General features: G+C 37.0%; 1 protein-coding gene across 4 annotated transcripts in view; it reads right to left on the bottom strand.

The window, feature by feature from the left end:
• Positions 1 to 17,027, bottom strand: part of NUP93 (nucleoporin 93) — a 1,122,661-nt gene that overhangs the window by 811,774 nt on the left and 293,860 nt on the right. The window contains exon 1 of one of the 4 annotated variants that reach the window (XM_044081415.1): positions 7,594 to 7,825. The exons of the other annotated variants lie outside the window; for them this stretch is intronic. The gene's annotated coding sequence lies outside the window, so the exon portion shown is untranslated. Of the gene's footprint in view, positions 1 to 7,593; positions 7,826 to 17,027 lie in introns of those variants that run through there. 4 annotated transcript variants of the gene reach the window in all.

Below are 17,027 nucleotides of genomic sequence, written 5' to 3'. Positions count from 1 at the left end.
TAATGCTACAGTATATACCTGAGCAGACCACCTAGGTCATCGTCCAAAAGTACAACTTAGTAAGTCAGATGCCAATATACAATGAAAAGCTAAGGAAACGGCCTACATTTACAAACAGCCAGTGCATTAGTGTTTTGAGTAAGCCTTGGTCAGCAGCTACTTGGGGACTCTGTACAAATCAGTTAACCGACACTGCTCCCAGGCCACATCTGAAAGGGGTCTGTGTGTACAGTGGGCCTACCTGGTTAATAAACAAAATCAATATATTGCCATGTTGTGACAACTGCAGTGACAAAGTATGATACTGCAACAAATGCATCAGCATCTGGATTTTTTTTTTTTTGGTTTCATTTCTTTTGCACCATGAATGAGAAACGGTGACTTTTTATGGACCACTTACATTTCCAGTGCACGAAGGATAACAGAAACCAGTATACAAACCTTTAACAGTACTGTTCTCCACACACATTTTTTGGAGCAACTCAAGAAATCTGTTACTCTTAAAACTGCTTCTTGTTATTAAAAAAAAAAATGTCCATTGTTTCCAAGCTGGAAGTGTGATGTCATCTCAGACCACAATTAGTACATAAGCCTCCTGTTATCCAGGTATACAAATGTGTGAACTGGGAGGTAAGGTTACAAACTGTAGGTAAGAAATGAATGTTTTTGCTTTAAAAGGTAAAAGCATCTTTACTGGGCAAACTCCTGCCTCAGAAAGATGTCAAGTGGTTCAGTTTCATTTTTTTGTCATTATGTGCTGTGCAATTATGACTTTCACCCAATGGAAACCTTAAATTCAACAGTGTACCAGAGATACATGGTAGAGGGGATAAGCAGAGGGCATACTGAAGGGACACACAGGATGACCAGGAGCACAAGGGACAAAAATGGCTCCCAATATGTATAAATGCAGAATAACTTGAAAATAACAAGCAGGTTGGTGCTTTGCGTACCCCAAAGGACTTCCAAAAGAGATCAGTCATAGTCATAATACCTTTAATATCACATAGGTGTAAAACTATCCACCTAACTTCTCAGAAAGTTTATAAAAATAGTACCACCCAGGATGAAGCTTGACCAAAAAGCAAAGAAATCATATTTTTAACTCTGAAGTCATATGACTATGGTACTAATCACATTTCATTCAAATAATTTCTTGATATCTTCCTGTGCTGTATCTTAATTATCTCCTTGCGTATGTATATATAAATGCTCCTCTTAATGCAAGGTAAAACTAGGTGTTGTATATAAGTTTACCAAAAACAAAATCACAGAAAAATAAAGGAATGTATTCAGTTTTATGCACAGATGAAAGGAAGCTTGTTCCCCACATTTGGTAATTCATGGTGGAGACAGGACAATGGCGGCACACAAAGATGCACGATTAGCAATTCAAACTAATAATATATAAAAAGATTACCAGATGTAGTGGCACGCAAGCATGTCAAACAGAGTCACCTGTTATAGAAGTTATAGGGTCTTGTAGCCAAGCAGAGGACAAGATGCTAAATGGTTATATGTTGGACAGCACTGTCCTCTTCATCAGACTCGCTAGCATTCTGCACTGCAGGGAAACTAGAAAGGGTGTGGCAACCAGATGCATTATGGGTATTTCCGTTATGTTCTAGATCGTCAGAGAAGGTGAAGAACTATGCGAGAGAAATTAGGAGATGAAAGCAGCAGACAACTGCAGCAAGGTGGGGCACTTCATTTTGAATCATCTCAGTTGCTGTTATAAAAAAAAAAAAAAAGATGGAGATTTATGTACTGTAAAAAGTGCTGGTCATTCCCCTGTGTAAAAGTATTTCCTATATACAGTTACAAGTCAAAATGCATAATCCTGAATGATAAAAGCTATTCTAATCTCTAATGCAAAACAGAAATCATCACACATTAAGAGCATTTTGATGATAAAAAAATGAAAGAAAAATATTAATCGGCTTAAATATGAATATTCAAGTACATATTTTTTCTTGTGATAGAAAATGGTACAGAATTTATCATTTGTAAAAAGCAGCACAAATCTCACACTGTGTAGATATTACTCAAAAAAGCTACAATCTGCTATACATCTGATTTATTTCAGCAAAGGCCATCTAGATAGGCACGTGAGGCTAGTTACGAAGTGATGTACATTTTTGCAGCACACCACTATCCAGAAAACTGCTGTATAGCTATCTGAGAAAACATGTTTACAGAATGTTGATGTTTGCCTAAAACAAAGCAAAGCAAGCAAAACTGCAAATACAGCTATGCTCCTTAAAATATAACAATTTTTAGGAAACTGTTAAAGGTATCAGATACACATTACTGCTAATGTCTCAAGATTTCGAAGGTGATTGTGATTGAGGGCACTGCCTCAAAACTCCAACCATGCTTATAGATTTTCAGTAATATTTATGACTTTCTGTCCATCATATTTTGGGATGACTGTTCCAGTTATGAAGGTGTAGGCTGCAGTTTTTTTGAACTGACAAGATATGAATAAAGAAACACATTTTAAAAAGTCAGTTTTCTGCTATGCCTATGGAATACCATAGAAGGAATGCAGATTTAGGGTTACTATATACTTCTGAGACAATCTGCCGCAAAAAGTTCGCCTTGGCTAGGATGTTTTGTTAGTGTTCATTAATTTTCCTCTTTATGCACATTTTTCTTAAGAAATAATTCCAAATCTTTTGAACTTGTAAAATTATAAAATGAAAAATATCTACAAATATCCTCAGTGCAACTATCATTTAATCAGAAAAAAATGGGGTAAACATAGCCCATTCTGTTGTATATAAACCAATTTATCAACTTACATAGTTATCAGACATGTTTATCACTATGGGACTAGATCTAAAACGGTGTAAAAAGAAAAATATAACAAATGCTTTTACAGTCAGACATTTGTAAATGCTATAATATGCTACTGAAGTTTTATCTGTGCTACTTTAGCTAATAATCAGATGGCTTCATTTACTTTTCATAATCAAAGCCAAATGACACTACAAAGCCAAATAATTTAAGCACATGCTTTCTCTTTTTGTTGGTAGCTAACATTCTTATTCCTTGCACAACTTAAAATACATGTCAAAAGCTGTGCCATTCAATATTACAATACAAAGATTATTTTGCAAAACATTCAAATTCAAAAATGTACTTATCAACACTGCTTTAGATTTAATTTAGGATCCTGTACCCAGTCTGCATATGAACTGCACTGAAGACTGGCGAAAGTTTAATGCAAAGCTTCTTTGGTATTTCAGCTTTGTTAATTAGTAATGGAAAATTACAGATTTCAATTAATACATAGCTACACTGCGATATCTTAGGGAAAAGCCAAGAAGAAAACATTAAAATTAAATAATACAAGGTGTGTTTCTTAAACATGCCTCAAGTAAGTGGATTTATTAAAATTCTATTCAAATACAGTTCAGAAAACCAAGCATACAGAATGCAAACATACTTCACTACACCCTCAAATCTTTGTCTTTTACATTATGATAAGCAAAGCATTTTGATTATCATGGCAAAATTAAATTTCCACTGTGTCAGCACAATGTGTCCTTTTCTAAGTGCACAGAATGTATCCATGCCTGCAAACAGACACCTGCATAACAAACGCAGTTAGAAGGCTGCCATAAAACTCCTCTCTGTAAAGGCATTCGTGAGAGCTGTGCTTGGTCCACACCCTCATCCAATGTATTCCAGAAAGAGATGCGAGAAGGAAATACAAGTGTAAGGAAGGACCTACTCTTCTAGAATATACCTAAAGATAGGGGCGTATTCATAATTTAGCACGGTCACCGGCTGAGCCTTCCCTACAGAACAAGGGTGTGCGGACCCTTGTCCACACAGAGAGAAGAAACTGAGAAAATGGACAAAGGCCACCTCACAGGGCCATGACGATGCTCCCCAAACACCCAAGAAATATAATGCTTAATTCTAACTTATAAAAAGTAAGCACTGCCAGTCAGCAAAAGCAAACAAATAGGCTGAATAATAAGGTTCTATGATTTTTATCCACATAAGTGCTAGATTCTGTTAATTTTCTGTTTTCATGAAGGGGGCACTGTTCGCTACATTTTTGACACGAAAAACCGATGCCTGTTATTTCATTTAAAAAAATGCATAAATTCATGCCAATTAAAATTTGCAACAGCTTTTGTCCAGCTCCATTCACCACCACATGCACATCATTCACCATCAAACACACAGTCAAATATCTCAGATAATAAAATGTAAATAGGAGGGAAAAGTTGCATTTTTTTAAATCAAACAAATCTCTCTCAAATTAAAGCTATGCTTTATTATGCAGAAATGCTAGGAAAACATGCAGGATAATACACAACCAAATGACCATATACATTAAACATTACTGCAAAAAGCAAATGATACAGCTAACTTTTTTTTTTCAAAAATAAACTGAAACCACAAGCTCTGTCACATAAGCACAATAGTGGCACAGTGAGTTCAAAATTCCTGCCTCACCGCTTCAAGATTTAGTCCTCACCTCAAGTCGCAGTCTGTATGGAATACGCATATGTTCTCCTTGTATCCGTGCAAGTTTTTTTACTACCTCATCAAAGCAAGCCTTATGACATTAGCTGCCCACGGGAAACTGCACTTACCTTTGACCTTATGGCCTTGGTCATGACTGATAAAGGTCAAAAAGAAATACATTCTCATAAATTTAATTAAAAAAAAATAAAAAATTGGACAAAGACCGTGGAACTTTCCTACCCAATGGCTTATGATGGTCCATAGAAAAGACAAATTTTACAATGTATGGGGAAAGAGAGGCTTTTTTTTTTTTTTTTTTTATTTATTTTTGATACCAGGTGTGCCCAGAAGATTGGTGGTCTTCAATTAAGAATGACGACAGCACAAGCAAGTTGATGTCCTGCCCAATGTCAAAGGATTTAAACCTGGGTTTCAAGGTTTGTATGATTACCACTTTTATCACTATGGTGTAAAGGAACTAAGCCCAATGCTGTTTCTTAACAAATATTTAAAACAATTTCAAAGTAAGCATAACACTTTAAGGTAAGGCAAAACAAAAAAAGAGAAAAAAAAATCATTCAAAAATAGCTGCATAAGTATAAAGTGGTAAAGGCTGTGGCCTTAACTGCAGTCATGTTGCCCTTCTGAACCTACCTACATGCTGCCATTACAGATGCGATTCTCTCTCCCACACACACACAGAACAGGAAAACTCAGAATGAAAGAAAATTGCAGATTTTCTTTCCACCCATCTTCCATTGTTTCAATATTGCTAAATGAATATGAAAATACAATCTGTATATAACCATCTTTATTTCCTAAAGAATATTTTGTCATACATTTTCAGGTACTGAAAGCCACACCCTACTCCTCATACAACTACCCCCCCCAAAAAAAAAAAAAAAAAAAAAAAAAAATCAGAAATATCAAGAACTCCTGCAACTTAAAAACAGTCTGCAAAAACAAGTCTGCAGAAATTTTCATTAGTTCATTTCTTAACATAACTTGTTCTGATGGACATACGTCGTGACAAAGACATAATAATACAGCCTCAAATGTCAAATCAATATATGGCAAGCAGATTACTTGTATAAAAGTAAGCTATGCATTTCAAAGCACAAATCAAAACACCTTTCTACAAATTTTCATAGAATATATGCTAATTTCCATTGAGAAGCATTTGAAATAAACAGCGTGAACAGAAATCACTTCATTTTGACTTTTATTTTTCACCAAATTTACTCAGATAATGCTAACTAGCTACATCAAAAAAAAAAAAAAGTTTAGAATACTTTTGTCATTATATTAATCAGCAGTATTCATAAGTCTGCCATTAGCTCTCTTTGGCAACCTAAATATTAAAATCACATTTATATCTGTCCAGTGCAGTCTACCAGTCTTTAATGGTCCATGTCAAGAAAGCAGTTATAAAATATACTATAGCATACTACATGAACAGCTCCTAGTGGTGGAGTTTCTTGTCGAGTTTACAAGAAAAGAAAGGATGGAGCCATTTTGAAAGATAAAAACCATCATACCACCTTTCACACTCTCCATTCCTAACCTGCTTCCACCAGCCCCACCCCATCACACATATACATACATATACATACACACAAATATGAATTTCTGAATTATTTCACCTGTATATCACATGTAGTTATCGAAGAAAGTCAAGTATATATATATATATATATATATATATATGCATGCAAATGCACAGGATTCTCCCATCCCAAGTTTTCAGATATTTCAGGATCAAAGAATTCCAAAATAGGTACAGTCTCCATATTCTACCATGCAATAAACTTTTTCCACCAACAAAAATAAGTTGCTTTTTTTTTTTTTTTGTTTTGTTACTCGGCATACAGGGACATGTTTGCTTTCATAAATCTCTTGGTTATCTATACGCAATAGGTTTTAAATCACAGCCTCAGTATTTAACAGTTGCAGATTTAAAAAAAAAAATCTTTTTATACTGCATAAGAAAACGAAATGTAAATATATCCCCTCCCCCAACTCTGTCTGTCATGCAGCACTGGAAACCAACTATTCCTCCCAAACCAAAAAATAAAAAAAAAAATCCATCACTACTGAAGCTGTGAAGCAGATAGCACCGTTTCAGAGCTTCTGAGATTAAAACTTGCATGGAGAAAGGCATAGAAAGATAGTCCAATAAAAATGAGGCATCTTTTACAAGATGATTTTTAGAATTTTTATGTGAGAAATAAAGATGATCGTAGAATCTGGACACAAGTGTCTGTATATTTTATGTATCTATATTAAATACATCTACTGGAAGATTAAATGATATAGGTATAGCGATATATGCGACTTTACTTTTACATAAAGTGGATGGAAAGGTACAATATTAAAGATGAATTAACGTAGTACAATGTTACAATGGTAGCTTAATGCCACATTTTATCTATAATGTAATTCAGACCCGTTTTAGCTTTAATGCTGCTACAGTTATTAATAAAGTTAACTATTACTCTGCCAAAGAAATTGTAATAATTTACTATGGTTAACAACCCTTGCAAGTTAATGTGTTAATTGCAACATTCACTGGTTAATAAAGATGTACTCACATGTAGACAGGGATACTGTTCTCAACTGGTTAAGCATTTGGGGAAAAATAGCTACTCTGCAGGGAAAATCACCCTCTCTTGAATGTATGTATGGCACAGACAGACAGGTAACGTAGCCTGTAGATGTATGCAAGTACAAACTTAGTTACTAATACCCATTTAGGCACGACACATTTAAATACAGTGAAGCAAATAATGAGCAAAGACATACTCATATGCACTAAGTGAATATATCCATTTCACACAACAAAAAAATGGAAGTAGATCATAAGAACATCACAATATCTGCCCAAGCAAATATCTGAGCTGAAGTTCATTGAAGGGTATGATTACTTCATATTTAACAATACCTTACAATTTATAAAGATGAAATCTCTAAAGCAGTGTTAATAGATGGGCTGATAAGAAAAAAAGCTTTACCTGTACGACACTATGAAGGTGCACAGCATGTCCCCACCCTTAATATGCAGCAAGCACTACCTATCCTAGAATAATTAAAAATCAGTATTTGTACCTGCTGAAACTCTTCTGTTGACTCAGTTTAATTCACACAAATCAGCAGCTGCTTGCTGTAGCAGAGTCCTGATAAATCAGTGCTGGTCTTCACTGTGAAATATTTTCACATTCTCAAGCTGCAAAATCCAGATAGCTCTGCAGTGCTTCCCAGCTTAGCTTTCTTGCAGCAAAGTCAGGCAGCATGAAGCCTGAGAACTGTCAGGGCACTCCGAAGTGGTGCAAAACAAAAGAGAGCAGCAGCCTGCTTTCCCAACACAGCTTCGCAGCAGCAACTGCTATGCACTGCACTTCAGTCATTCCACAGCACTGCAATATATGAAAGCTAACAAGCAAGTCACTGTGTCCGGAAACCACCAACTAGTGCGCGTGACAGGGCTGCTATTATAAGCCTGGGGGATGGACCTTATTGTTAACAGGACTGTACCAAGTAAGATAAAGTTTCTTTCTTGAGAGGTGGGAAGAGAAAGATGATGATAATGCAGCCTTACCCATTTTCTTGCTGCAGTTCTAAGAATTTCTAGTGGTAACACCTCACAGGCAGTGTGGAATATAAGGAGCCTTTTAGCAGCCATATTTAGTTAAGAAAAAGCCTTCTTGAGCATATTCTATTGTTGCTGCAAGTGTGATTTTGTGTGTAAACCTATAACATACATATATTTCAGAATGCATGTACATATGTAATTATGTAGGCTGTGTACATACATGTACATATAATATACATACACGCATATACACAGAATCTATGTAACTAGACATTTTCAGTCATTCATCTGTAACAGTATGAAAATCTGTAGGAATTATGTGTGTACACACAAGACAAAAAAACATATAGACTGAGAAAAGGTAAACATCCATACTGTCCCACATTACATGTACATAACACATATATATATATATATATATATATATATATATATATATATATATATGTATACATACATACACATATATATATACACACACACAGACACACATATCCACATATTTTTGGCAGTTTTTTCTTTTGTGTACAGAAAAATTAAATTACACTTCGCAGAGTAGAAAGAATGGTGTCCGCAGTTAAGATGCTGTCTACCATTTGCTTACAAATCATTTCTGAATTATGAATCAAACCCCCTATGCTTGAACAAAGCAAAGACTTGGTGGCAGTTACAGTTTTATTATAAATTTACAAGATTTACTTCACAATGAGAATTACTACTGCTGCACTGCAATGAAACTATGAATAAGGCTACTTGTTATACTCTATGAAAATAGATATCTGCTCACTATGCATTCTAACGAACAAAGATGTATATAATCCATAAGGTATAGTTTTGCAGTTTACATAAACAGTCATGTATGACTTACATAAGGGCATCTTCAGAGTGAAATGAAGCTATTCATACTTATTACAAATGAAAAGAAGCAGCTATCTTTAAAGTGAAATGGTTTTAAAATATATGCAAAATTCTGCTGCTGCTTCCACCATTACTGTAGATTCAGACAGCTGTTATTTGCACTGCCATTTCTCTTATGTAGCTGCAATTTGTAACAATATCAAGAAGTACAAGTCAGATATTTGTTTCCTGGCATAAAGATGTATAAAGTGGTACCATCAGATATAACAGAACAACTAATAACCCACTGATGTAGATCAGGCTGGAACATTCCAGCACTTAAGACGCGTATTTTCCGCAGTGTAATGCAAGGATGCCAGATACAGTCCCTAATAAAGCTTTTTTTTTTTTTTTTTTTTTTTTTACTCTAACCTATTTGAAGGCCATTTTCAACAAGACCAAGCTGAATATCTAGTATCAGGGATCGGAACATATTGTTGTGTACAAGACTATATCATGCTTGCTGTCTGTTTATAAGGGAGTGTTTTTTCAGAGATCTGCAAAAAGAAAAGATGGCAAACACCTCAACTATTCGAGCATCTACTTGATCATACAGAAAGACATTCTGGTACCACAATAAGTCGAAATAAAAGTATTACAAATTCCAATGAATGCAGATATACTGTAAATCCTACTGTCTGCAAAGTGATAGCTTTCGCGTTTGCAAACATGATCTTGAAGAAACAGAACTTGGTGCACTGGAATTTCTGCACACCATTCATGCAAAAATATTTGAATCACAGTACATTTAACAAATATTAGAAAAAGCATTTACTCTGATATACACCCTAATTAAAAATAAGCACACAGCATATATGCACTTCAACAGAAATCACAAATTCAAATTTATTACATTCTGCCTTTTGTTGTCACACACCAAAAATTTAGGGCAAGCTTTCAGTAGAGTGACAAATGAATTTAACCTATATTCAATTACTTAAAGACATGAAAAGCTGTTTTATACATTTTCAATTGCTATCTGCTGAATTCAGAGCTGTGAACTCTTGTAATTTTTACATAATCACTAGAAAACCTTCAAGGCTATTATGTTTCCTGAACTGACATTACTGCGACAGTGACAACGGAAGTACATGCACAACGAATAAAGCAAGTCAATGTAAATAATAAAGCTTCTGTTACCTTCATACAAATGGGCCATAACCAAGTATTTTTATGACGCTGAAGTGAGAAATGAAAGCAGCATTTCAAAGACTAGAAGCATGAATTATCAGTGTTAGGTATAGACTAATGAGAGATCCCAGAGCACTACAAACTAAAATAACAGAAGTAGATAATGCACAGTCACTCAGGTGAGGGTGCTGGGAATATTTTCTGATGTCTGTTTATTATAGGTTCACTACAGATTTCTCAGCTAATTGCTTAAGAGCCCTTACAAGCCTAGCAAATATAACCCTATTTTAGCCAGTACATGGCTCCTAGCAGTAAGATGACACAGGTTTGTGCCTATGCCTCGAGTAGGTTACAGATTAGCCCCATCTATATGGGACACAAGTGCTACCCCAAGATGTGAATTTGTGATTTCCCCATTCATTAGTCTAAACTGCATTTGAAGGGGGCTGGGGAGGGGCTCTGCTTAACACAGACTCATAGGAGATTACTAGGCTGAGCCTTACAAACCTAGCCAATATATTCATGTAAAAACAGTTCTCATACATTCAGGATTAAAAATTAAACAGAAAGCAAATGTTATATCTCCAAAAAACAACAAAATATAAAGACTTCCAACTTCCTATTGTTGTGAATGGCCTCCGACTTAAAGGTTTCTTCTCGGGTGGGGGTGGGGTGAATGTAGGAGATCCAAGTTCTAATTCCAGTACATTCATACAGTGCACAGGAAATGATTTATTGAATTTGTTAACCGGGAAAGTCCACTGGGCCCAGAAAGAGCCCGTTTCAGTGGAGGCCCAGGGAGAAAAGCCCCATAATAATTACATGCAAAGAGAATATTAATACATATAACAAAAGAATTTTGAGTAATACTATTACATTGAAAGACAAATAATAAAACAACAATGAAGATAATTACGGTCATGGAAAAATAGAAGTAATATATGACATATATTCGAAGTTGCATGAGAGTACTATGTCTGCAAGGTTCAATGCATTGGGGATGTTAAGTACAGTATGAATAGGAGGAGATTGAGGGGCTAAAGAGGGCAAAAGTTAGGCCAGAGTGGCAGGGAAGGGAGTAAGTGGGCAGAGTGAAGGGAAGGAAATGCTAGTAATAGATTAGTTAGATTTGTAACAAAAGGGGGGAGAAGTTAAGAGTTGGGGTTGTGTGTTGGAGTACAGGAGCATAACCACTGAGAGGAGAGTTGAAGTCTGAGGGATTTTTTAAAGGAGGAAGGACTGCTGATAGTTCTGAGCGAAGGGAGTAGATTATTCCATGTCTTAGAGATAGTATAGGAATATAACATTTGGCCGGCGTAACATTTTGTTTTATGGACCTGAGGTGTCGGTTAGGATGGTACATGGTCACAGTATGGGGAAAAGGGAAGGACAGGTTTCTGGGAGGTAGATAAGCTTGTGGCTGTAGTTAATTGTAGGAAAGTGAGACAGTGAGGGGATTCTAACCAATTTAATTGATGCAATTAAATTCGTATTAATATTCCAGCAGTCCTAGGTTACAGTTTTTTAATCCCTTCTGCCCTGTCAATTTTTGATAGATACAAATACAAACTAAGAATGAACGCTCTCAGCTCTATAAATGAATAATGTATACAATCATAAAATCAAAATGTAATTCATACATGCATAGCATATAAAAACGTTCAGTCTCTAAAGCAGTCTTTCTTGAAAAGGTCAGAGCTCTCACCTGCAATGCTGAAGACCTGAACCTAACTGGGATATCATTTGCAATATGGCTGTGGAGATTATCAGACAGCATTTGCCAGCTCTCCGTTTCTGTCTAGCTATCAGTTTCAGGAGGAATCTGGTGGCTCTAACCCAGGAAGCCAAATGACACTGGAATTTCAGACGAACTATTTACAATGGTGGGTGAGTTAATGGAACCATACATATTAAGGTCATACTGACATTACTTCACACCATCTACAGGGTAGAAGCTTTTGGTATTAAAACTCTGCTTACATTTAGGATACTGAAGCACTGTAATGATCTCCTCCTGCCTACTAAGGAGACTGAGGAAGAACACAGGAACCTGGAAGATGGCTGATAGTTGGGGGGGGCTTAAAAAAATTAGTGACAGTTTCTTTTACAGTACATGAGCTGAAAAGCTGGAATTAAGGTATTGAACATTCACTGACAGGACTGACCAGCTGGTATGACTGGGCTCAATTGTAATGCAAGTTTGTGGTTTAATTTTGTAAACTAACAGTGTTAGAAAAAAAATTAAGAATTACATAAAGTTCATTTGCACATTCACCCACAATTTGGATCAACTGTTACAAAAGCATTATGCACACTCCTAACTGTAGTTCATCTAAATCTTTAAAAAAAATAGGAATATGGTTTACCAGCAGGCAATACAAACAAAAAAGTAGTTCACCAGACTAAAAGTAGTCTGTGGTTTTTACACTGAAAAGAAACTGAAAAATGTCAAATTCAAATCTTTACAACTTGCACAGCAACACTACATGGAGTTGCACACAAATTAGCTGAACAGCTCTCTCTCTCTGGCAGTAAAGCTGAACTAACCACCACCAAAAGACAAAATGTACTTAATTACAAATCCTAAAACAAGTACATGTTCTAGAAAAAGATAGAACAGCTGCTTCCAAGCAAAGAGACATATTCACAACTGACACGCTAATTATGGTAGTTTGACGCTGCAATACAAATACAGCAAATTTGCAATCAAAACTCTCAAAAAAACTCTCAAAAGGACAGCCAGGGTATAGAAACCATTATGACCACACTGTAGTCCTACAGGCTAAATACAGATGTACAGCACTGATGTGAATGTTGGGTTTAAGTATAGAGGATACATAAAGGAATTCTCTACACAACTTTAAAAATATTACAATACAGTTAAAACCACACTATGCATACAAGAAGCAAATGGAACAAAATTATAATTTACATTCTACTCTGCTATAAAGGGATATGTTCAAATCAAAACAGGTTGCATTCACTTCTTAAAATATAAAATACTAAAACATTAGTTTCTGGACTCTTATGAAACTAATGAGATATATACAAATCATAATGTAGACTTTAAAAGTCTTTTCTTTTTTTTTTTTTTTTAAACTCATTTTTGCTCCTCCATGCATGTGGACTGTCTGTGCACATTATCACTGCTCTCCACGTGGCTGCAGTTGTGATATGCCAGTCACTCAGTTCTCAGACGGATTATTTTGTTTAGACCCACTGGTTTCCCTATGCATATCTACCATTAACTTAAAAGCTACATATGATATGGCTTGTAGCTCAAGCATAAGCCAGCAAATGGCCCCGCCTTCCTCTTAGGACTTCCTATCTCAAAATGAAGATATTAATGTTCACTTGCACTACTACGATACACTTCTCTTCCCTCCCAAGCAGAGGTGGATAGGCACTGGCCCATTATTCCTCTGTCTCCTGGGCCACTCCCACATGACAATCGACCATATGTCGTCTGGGTTGTAATCAAGGTTTTATCCCTCTATGTATGAAACCAATCATTAGACAAAGCAACATCCAACTAAGCACAGACTACATTTTCAGGTAAGCAAACCGTTAAGCAGTTTGGGTCTATGAAGCAGGATGAGGAGAGTGCTTGAGTTATCAGTGCAACACTTGCAAACTCTGCCAATCCTTTTAGTGGGTTGGGCTGACTTACGGTGGAAGCATAGCTCTCTCGAGTCTGTACTCCTCCAATAGTGCACGTTTTAGTGGGCTAGCTGGTAGTTGCTATCCCTTGCAGAATCAGGGGCACAGAAATTTTTACTTACACAGTATTGAAGCATAAATTTGGGAGGAAAAACAGTAGAGAAACAGAGAACAAGTTTGCTATTTTTCCTCCACTGTTGGAAGAGGCTCCACTCATGGTGGCCCAGGCACTACTGTAAGGCATAAAAGCAGAACTTTTCATGGAAAGCAGAGGAGCTGAGAACACAGATTGAAGTCCTAAACACCATAAATGCAAAATTACTTCTGAAAATACAACTGTTGAAATGCTCATCTGTAAAGGAGACAAAGGAAGACCAATTTCACCAATGGATGAGCATAATTTATGTGCATAATCGCCAAATCAGATTACTATTCAGGAGGGCCCTTTCTCCTTGACAAATGTTTCATCAGCTCTCTTGGGGACTGCTAACTTCCCAATGTCACAAGCAGAAGTGTTGCCCACTAAGACTAGAAGGGCATGCTCATCCTACGCTTCTGTTTGACACCATAAAACTGAATAAGCACTTTTGGTGGGAAAAGCAAGGACAAAAAGTATGTGTTTGCTATGCCAGAGTTACTGTACACATCTAAATGTAAGGTTGGTATACGGTTCATCCAAACACAGAAGGGGGGGGGGTGATAAGTACACACATCAAAGGGTCTCATGAAGACCAACTGGTATGGCAAATGCTCATGTATCTGTAATATCTTACTTCAAGGTGCACTTTGCAAAGGCTAACATTTGGTAAGATTAACAAGTAGTCACAAACTTTACAAGGAGGCAGCAGTTAGAAATGCTGAAAAAAAAGGGCTCAAAAGGCTGAATCTTGATGGACTGAAGTGACAAAAAGCCAGACTCCTATTATTGTTCAAGAAACAGTGCTTGATGAAGGTGTACCAGTAACCAAGTACTCAAAGCAGAAAAATCCTCAGACACATTCTTGAAACAAGTACTACAAACAGTAACACCTCCTCAGTGGAACAGCCTCTGACAGTACAGGCATGGGGGGTATAAGGATTCTCTCTCACTGAAGAGTTTATTCCCTGAAAGTAAGCAGGAAGGTGAATGCTCTCTGATCTATGAACATTTATGTGAGGAAATGTAAGCTAGTTCCAAATTACACATGATCCTTGAGAAAAAGCAATTACGGTTCTATACAAATCAGGACCTGTAGCTCTGAGATCCCACAGGCAGGCACAGAAGCCACCAAGAAGAACATCTTACAAGAGATGAACTACAAATGCACCAAGCTGGCTGCCTCACCGGAGATGTGAAAGCCAGTCTAGGCATGCTAAAGTTACAATAAGGACAGAGTTCTTCAAATGTGGGAGAAGATGGAAAAACAAGCCCTCTTACAAAACAAACATGTACTGAACCAAAATTCTACAGTCTGTAATGTCATGATATGACAAAATAGTGAAAACATGCACATTGACTGCAGAATCAATAAGAATGCAATCTAGCAGCCTGAAACAGTTGAGAATTACCTGCTACTTCACCAAATGAAATGAGGAAGGAAGGATACCTCACTATCAACATATAGAACTCAGCCACTTAGCAGAATATGTGAAATGAGGAAGGAAGGATACCTCACTATCAACATACAGAACTCAGCCACTTAGCAGAATATGTCATCCAAGTGGAAGGCTTTGTAATGGCTTCAATGACCTATAAAAATTTTGCTAGATGATGCATTACAGTAAGGGGATTAAAAGGAATGGCCAGACATGAAGGAACAGCAAAGTGTTAACTCAGATGAGGAAGACTTTTCCAGCTTGTACTAGGATAGACAGGGCTCTGACAGCATGTAAATTGTCGACCACTGAAGAGCAAGGAGGATCACTTTTGGTCTTTTCCCTTAATGTCGTGACTATTTAGACACAAAAACGTGAGAAGGAATACAAAAAACACCTATACCACTGAAGAAGGCATCCACTACTTGTGTACCACTACACCAAACATTACCTATAACATTCTCCTCTATGGGAAAGATAATACCATAGGTGTCCTACTCTCTCAACATCTTCATAAAGCAATCATTGCCTTATCCCCATCTTTAGTACAGATGAGATGTAGCGGAGGCATTTTGCTAGCATATCGACTTTCCTTGGGATAGGAATGGTTATGCCGGTGATACCCACCATGTCTCAGTTACATTGTCAGACATGCAATTCCTAGCTAAGAGGGAAGTATGAGAGCATGTTGCCCTGCTTTTTTCACATATCAGGTAAGTGAACTGCACTCCTCAACTTGGACAGTTTATGTGAAGTCCGTTTTTTCTTGGGAATACATTTGCAGATAGCCAGGAAGGACCTCAAGTGGACTCTCTCATCTCACCAATTAAGCATCCGTAATCTGAATCTACAACAGAGTTAACTGCAGGAAAGGAAACTTTTACAATGAAACTGATAGAAACAGTCTACCACTTCAAAAGCAATTGCCAGGGGACTGACACCAGAAGACTTCAAAGGATGAGGACGTTGTATCTAAAGGCTTTTCATTGTCCGCTAAAAGACTCTCGTATGTAAGCTGAATGTGACAATAGACACAGTGGTATTAACCATTAATCCCAAGAGATGCAGAAAGGTACAAAAGCCTTGATGTGCGTCTGCTTCCACATGCAGGACATGAAAAAACAATTTCATTAGCCCTCTGAACAGTCAGCGAGATAAAGCAGTGACTACTATCGAGGAAAATGGAGTTCGAGTAGAGGCTTTGGTACCTGTAGATTTCGGCAAAGGAAAGGAGGAGTGATGTGGTATTGCCAACTCACCTCTATCCAGTGCACACACCAGGGGTGCATGGTCCTGAGGAACAGTCTTCACTGGGGACAGAAGACCATACAAAATCACTGGCTTCTTGGGAGGTGGCAGAGGCAATGCAGTCTTGAAGAGCTAGTCACTTTTGGAAGACAGTTGTAGCACTCGCTGACACTCCCTACAGGCAAAACCCAGAGCATGTTACTGACCATGCACCATGGTGTTACGGCCAAAAAGAAAAACAGAACACCCCCGGATAACTGCCTAAGCGATGGCCCCTTTGGCAGCCACTCACTCTGGTGTGCTGGAATGTATGGGCCAATTAACTAGGAAATGGATTTGTGCTTAAAGAAAATGAAGCTCCCCACCCCCCTAAAAAAAAAAAAAATTGTAGCAGTAAAAGCATTCTCCTGGGAAATTAACAGTTGTAGGATTCCAAGTA

This window comes from Protopterus annectens, chromosome 8.part0, assembly GCF_019279795.1.
Source record: "Protopterus annectens isolate FY-2018-M chromosome 8.part0, PAN1.0, whole genome shotgun sequence".
NCBI classification, from domain to species: Eukaryota; Metazoa; Chordata; order Ceratodontiformes; family Protopteridae; genus Protopterus; species Protopterus annectens.
Note: the sequence above shows the minus strand (reverse complement) of the source record. Positions and strands in the feature narration are given on the sequence as shown.